Consider the following 7,103-nt stretch of genomic DNA (forward strand, 5'->3'; position numbering starts at 1 on the left):
ATAACTGTGGTTTTGCCATCCCACGGTAAAAAATCTCTATTATTCAGGTTTTGGTAGTTGTTTCCGTAAAGAAAAACAGTAGTGTCTCCTGACTGTTGTCACACAAAAATATATCTTTTGAAAATAGTCTTGTGTAGGCCCGACACCCCAGTGTGGTTTCGCAGTTCCACGGGTCAAATCGCTGTACTATCCAGTTTTGGTCCTTTGGTATCTAAAAAAAAGGCAGTTTGAGTCTGTCGCTCACTGTTCAGCTGCAAATATCTCTATTTAAAAAAGTGTGGTATACCCCAGTAAACAATAATTGTGGTTTTGACATCCCATGGTAAAAAATCTTTATTATTCAGGTTTTGGTAGTTGTATCCGTAAAGAAAAACAGTAGTGTCTCCTGACTTTTGTGACACAAAAATATATCTGTTGAAAATAGTCTTGTGTAGGCCCGACATCCCAGTGTGGTTTCGCAGTTCCACGGGTCAAATCGCTGTACTATCTAGTTTTGGGCCTTTGGTATCTAAAAAAAAAGCAGTTTGATTGTGTCGCTCACTGTTCAGCCGCAAATATCTCTATTTAAAAAAGTGTGGTATACCCCAGTAAACAATACCTGTGGTTTTGCTATCCCACGGTAAAAAATCTCTATTATTCAGGTTTTGGTAGTTTTTTCCGTAAAAAAAAACAGTAGTGTCTCCTGACTGTTGTGACACAAAAATATATCTGTTGAAAATAGTCTTGTGTAGGCCCGACATCCCAGTGTGGTTTCGCAGTTCCACGGGTCAAATCGCTGTACTATCCAGTTTTGGGCGTTTGGTATCTAAAAAAAAAGCAGTTTAAGTGTGTCGCTCACTGTTCAGCCGCAAATATCTCTATTTAAAAAAGTGTGGTATACCCCAGTAAACAATAACTGTGGTTTTGCCATCCCACGGTAAAAAATCTCTATTATTCAGGTTTTGGTAGTTTTTTCCATAAAGATAAAAAGTAGTGTCTCCTGACTGTTGTGACACAAAAATATATCTGTTGAAAATAGTCTTGTGTAGGCCCGACATCCCAGTGTGGTTTCGCAGTTCCACGGGTCAAATCTCTGTACTATCCAGTTTTAGGCCTTTGGTATCTAAAAAAAAAGCAGTTTGAGTGTGTCGATCACTGTTCAGCCGCAAATATCTCTATTTAAAAAAGTGTGGTATACCCCAGTAAAAAATAACTGTGGTTTTGCCATCCCACGGTAAAAAATCTCTATTATTCAGGTTGTGGTAGTTTTTTCCGTAAATAAAAACAGTAGTGTCTCCTGACTGTTGTGACACAAAAATATATCTGTTGAAAATAGTCTTGTGTAGGCCCGACATCCCAGTGTGGTTTCGCAGTTCCACGGGTCAAATCGCTGTACTACCCAGTTTTGGGCCTTTGGTATCTAAAAAAAAAGCAGTTTGAGTGTGTCGCTCACTGTTCAGCCGCAAATATCTCTATTTAAAAAAGTGTGGTATACCCCAGAAAACAATAACTGTGATTTTGCCATCCCACGGTAAAAAATCTCTTTTATTCAGGTTTTGGTAGTTTTTTCCGTAAAGAAAAACAGTAGTGTCTCCTGACTGTTGTGACACAAAAATATATCTGTTGAAAATAGTCTTGTGTAGGCCCGACATCCCAGTGTGGTTTTGCAGTTCCACGGGTCAAATCGCTGTACTATCCAGTTTTGGGCCTTTGGTATCTAAAAAAAAAGCAGTTTGAGTGTGTCGCTCACTGTTCAGCCGCAAATATCTCTATTTAAAAAAGTGTGGTATACCCCAGTAAACAATAACTGTGGTTTTGCCATCCCACGGTAAAAAATCTCTATTATTCAGGTTTTGGTAGTTTTTTCCGTAAAGAAAAACAGTAGTGTCTCCTGACTGTTGTGACACAAAAATATATCTGTTTAAAATAGTCTTGTGTAGGCCCGACATCCCAGTGTGGTTTCGCAGTTCCACGGGTCAAATCGCTGTACTATCCAGTTTTGGGCCTTTGGTATCTAAAAAAAAAGCAGTTTGAGTGTGTCGATCACTGTTCAGCCGCAAATATCTCTATTTAAAAAAGTGTGGTATACCCCAGTAAACAATAACTGTGGTTTTGCCATCCCACGGTAAAAAATCTCTATTATTCAGGTTTTGGTAGTTGTTTCCGTAAAGAAAAACAGTAGTGTCTCCTGACTGTTGTCACACAAAAATATATCTTTTGAAAATAGTCTTGTGTAGGCCCGACACCCCAGTGTGGTTTCGCAGTTCCACGGGTCAAATCGCTGTACTATCCAGTTTTGGTCCTTTGGTATCTAAAAAAAAGGCAGTTTGAGTCTGTCGCTCACTGTTCAGCTGCAAATATCTCTATTTAAAAAAGTGTGGTATACCCCAGTAAACAATACCTGTGGTTTTGCTATCCCACGGTAAAAAATCTCTATTATTCAGGTTTTGGTAGTTTTTTCCGTAAAAAAAAACAGTAGTGTCTCCTGACTGTTGTGACACAAAAATATATCTGTTGAAAATAGTCTTGTGTAGGCCCGACATCCCAGTGTGGTTTCGCAGTTCCACGGGTCAAATCGCTGTACTATCCAGTTTTGGGCGTTTGGTATCTAAAAAAAAAGCAGTTTAAGTGTGTCGCTCACTGTTCAGCCGCAAATATCTCTATTTAAAAAAGTGTGGTATACCCCAGTAAACAATAACTGTGGTTTTGCCATCCCACGGTAAAAAATCTCTATTATTCAGGTTTTGGTAGTTTTTTCCATAAAGATAAAAAGTAGTGTCTCCTGACTGTTGTGACACAAAAATATATTTGTTGAAAATAGTCTTGTGTAGGCCCGACATCCCAGTGTGGTTTCGCAGTTCCACGGGTCAAATCTCTGTACTATCCAGTTTTAGGCCTTTGGTATCTAAAAAAAAAGCAGTTTGAGTGTGTCTATCACTGTTCAGCCGCAAATATCTCTATTTAAAAAAGTGTGGTATATCCCAGTAAAAAATAACTGTGGTTTTGCCATCCCACGGTAAAAAATCTCTATTATTCAGGTTGTGGTAGTTTTTTCCGTAAAGAAAAACAGTAGTGTCTCCTGACTGTTGTGACACAAAAATATATCTGTTGAAAATAGTCTTGTGTAGGCCCGACATCCCAGTGTGGTTTCGCAGTTCCACGGGTCAAATCGCTGTACTACCCAGTTTTGGGCCTTTGGTATCTAAAAAAAAAGCAGTTTGAGTGTGTCGCTCACTGTTCAGCCGCAAATATCTCTATTTAAAAAAGTGTGGTATACCCCAGAAAACAATAACTGTGATTTTGCCATCCCACGGTAAAAAATCTCTTTTATTCAGGTTTTGGTAGTTTTTTCCGTAAAGAAAAACAGTAGTGTCTCCTGACTGTTGTGACACAAAAATATATCTGTTGAAAATAGTCTTCTGTAGGCCCGACATCCCAGTGTGGTTTTGCAGTTCCACGGGTCAAATCGCTGTACTATCCAGTTTTGGGCCTTTGGTATCTAAAAAAAAAGCAGTTTGAGTGTGTCGCTCACTGTTCAGCCGCAAATATCTCTATTTAAAAAAGTGTGGTATACCCCAGTAAACAATAACTGTGGTTTTGCCATCCCACGGTAAAAAATCTCTATTATTCAGGTTTTGGTAGTTTTTTCCGTAAAGAAAAACAGTAGTGTCTCCTGACTGTTGTGACACAAAAATATATCTGTTTAAAATAGTCTTGTGTAGGCCCGACATCCCAGTGTGGTTTCGCAGTTCCACGGGTCAAATCGCTGTACTAACCAGTTTTGGGCCTTTGGTATCTAAAAAAAAAGCAGTTTGAGAGTGTCGCTCACTGTTCAGCCGCAAATATCTCTATTTAAAAAAGTGTGGTATACCCCAGTAAACAATAACTGTGGTTTTGCCATGACACGGTAAAAAATCTCTATTATTCAGGTTTTGGTAGTTTTTTCCGTAAAGAAAAACAGTAGTGTCTCCTGACTGTTGTGACACAAAAATATATCTGCTGAAAATAGTCTTGTGTAGGCCCGACATCCCAGTGTGGTTTCGCAGTTCCACGGGTCAAATCGCTGTACTATCCAGTTTTGGGCCTTTGGTATCTAAAAAAAAAGCAGTTTGAGTGTGTCGCTCACTGTTCAGCCGCAAATATCTCTATTTAAAAAAGTGTGGTATTCCCGAGTAAACAATAACTGTGGTTTTGCCATCCCACGGTAAAAAATCTCTATTACTCAGGTTTTGGTAGTTTTTTCTGTAAAGAAAAACAGTAGTGTCTCCTGACTGTTGTGACACAAAAATATATCTGTTGAAAATAGTCTTGTGTAGGCCCGACATCCCAGTGTGGTTTCGCAGTTCCACGGGTCAAATCGCTGTACTATCCAGTTTTGGGCCTTTGGTATCTAAAAAAAAAGCAGTTTAAGTGTGTCGCTCACTGTTCAGCCGCAAATATCTCTATTTAAAAAAGTGTGGTATACCCCAGTAAACAATAACTGTGGTTTTGCCATCCCACGGTAAAAAATCTCTATTATTCAGGTTTTGGTAGTTTTTTCCGTAAAGATAAAAAGTAGTGTCTCCTGACTGTTGTGACACAAAAATATATCTGTTGAAAATAGTCTTGTGTAGGCCCGACATCCCAGTGTGGTTTCGCAGTTCCACGGGTCAAATCACTGTACTATCCAGTTTTGGGCCTTTGGTATCTAAAAAAAAAGCAGTTTGAGTGTGTCGCTCACTGTTCAGCCGCAAATATCTCTATTTAAATAAGTGTGGTATACCCCAGTAAACAATAACTGTGGTTTTGCCATCCCACGGTAAAAAATCTCTATTATTCAGGTTTTGGTAGTTTTTTCCGTAAAGAAAAACAGTAGTGTCTCCTGACTGTTGTCACACAAAAATATATCTTTTGAAAATAATATTGTGTAGGCCCGACATCCCAGTGTGGTTTCGCAGTTCCACGGGTCAAATCGATGTACTATCCAGTTTTGGGCCTTTGGTATCTAAAAAAAAAGCAGTTTGAGTGTGTCGCTCACTCTTCAGCCGCAAATATCTCTATTTAAAAAAGTGTGGTATACCCCAGTAAACAATAACTGTGGTTTTGCCATCCCACGGTAAAAAATCTCTATTATTCAGGTTTTGGTTGTGGTTTCCGTAAAGAAAAACATTAGTGTCTCCTGACTGTTGTGACACAAAAATATATCTGTTGAAAATAGTCTTGTGTAGGCCCGACACCCCAGTGTGGTTTCGCAGTTCCACCGGTCAAATCGCTGTACTATCCAGTTTTGGGCCTTTGGTATTTAAAAAAAAAGCAGTTTGAGTGTGTCGCTCACTGTTCAGCCGCAAATATCTCTATTTAAAAAAGTGTGGTATACCCCAGAAAACAATACCTGTGGTTTTGCCATCCCACGGTAAAAAATCTCTATTATTCAGGTTTTGGTACTTGTTTCCGTAAAGAAAAACAGTAGTGTCTCCTGACTGTTGTGACACAAAAATATATCTGTTGAAAATAGTCTTGTGTAGGCCCGACATCCCAGTGTGGTTTTGCAGTTCCACGGGTCAAATCGCTGTACTATCCAGTTTTGGGCCTTTGGTATCTAAAAAAAAAGCAGTTTGAGTGTGTCGCTCACTGTTCAGCCGCAAATATCTCTATTTAAAAAAGTGTGGTATACCCCAGTAAACAATAACTGTGGTTTTGCCATCCCACGGTAAAAAATCTCTATTATTCAGGTTTTGGTACTTTTTTCCGTAAAGAAAAACAGTAGTGTCCCCTGACTGTTGTGACACAAAAATATATCTGTTTAAAATAGTCTTGTGTAGGCCCGACATCCCAGTGTGGTTTCGCAGTTCCACGGGTCAAATCGCTGTACTAACCAGTTTTGGGCCTTTGGTATCTAAAAAAAAAGCAGTTTGAGAGTGTCGCTCACTGTTCAGATGCAAATATCTCTATTTAAAAAAGTGTGGTATACCCCAGTAAACAATAACTGTGGTTTTGCCATGACACGGTAAAAAATCTCTATTATTCAGGTTTTGGTAGTTTTTTCCGTAAAGAAAAACAGTAGTGTCTCCTGACTGTTGTGACACAAAAATATATCTGCTGAAAATAGTCTTGTGTAGGCCCGACATCCCAGTGTGGTTTCGCAGTTCCACGGGTCAAATCGCTGTACTATCCAGTTTTGGGCCTTTGGTATCTAAAAAAAAAGCAGTTTGAGTGTGTCGCTCACTGTTCAGCCGCAAATATCTCTATTTAAAAAAGTGTGGTATTCCCGAGTAAACAATAACTGTGGTTTTGCCATCCCACGGTAAAAAATCTCTATTATTCAGGTTTTGGTAGTTTTTTCCGTAAAGAAAAACAGTAGTGTCTCCTGACTGTTGTGACACAAAAATATATCTGTTGAAAATAGTCTTGTGTAGGCCCGACATCCCAGTGTGGTTTCGCAGTTCCACGGGTCAAATCGCTGTACTATCCAGTTTTGGGCCTTTGGTATCTAAAAAAAAAGCAGTTTAAGTGTGTCGCTCACTGTTCAGCCGCAAATATCTCTATTTAAAAAAGTGTGGTATACCCCAGTAAACAATAACTGTGGTTTTGCCATCCCACGGTAAAAAATCTCTATTATTCAGGTTTTGGTAGTTTTTTCCGTAAAGATAAAAAGTAGTGTCTCCTGACTGTTGTGACACAAAAATATATCTGTTGAAAATAGTCTTGTGTAGGCCCGACATCCCAGTGTGGTTTCGCAGTTCCACGGGTCAAATCACTGTACTATCCAGTTTTGGGCCTTTGGTATCTAAAAAAAAAGCAGTTTGAGTGTGTCGCTCACTGTTTAGCCGCAAATATCTCTATTTAAATAAGTGTGGTATACCCCAGTAAACAATAACTGTGGTTTTGCCATCCCACGGTAAAAAATCTCTATTATTCAGGTTTTGGTAGTTTTTTCCGTAAAGAAAAACAGTAGTGTCTCCTGACTGTTGTCACACAAAAATATATCTTTTGAAAATAATATTGTGTAGGCCCGACATCCCAGTGTGGTTTCGCAGTTCCACGGGTCAAATCGATGTACTATCCAGTATTGGGCCTTTGGTATCTAAAAAAAAAGCAGTTTGTGTGTGTCGCTCACTCTTCAGCCGCAAATATCTCTATTTAAA

Source organism: Phyllobates terribilis, unplaced genomic scaffold (assembly GCF_046119375.1).
Source record: "Phyllobates terribilis strain yellow unplaced genomic scaffold, ASM4611937v1 Scaffold_83__1_contigs__length_6671269, whole genome shotgun sequence".
Taxonomy (NCBI): Eukaryota; Metazoa; Chordata; class Amphibia; order Anura; family Dendrobatidae; genus Phyllobates; species Phyllobates terribilis.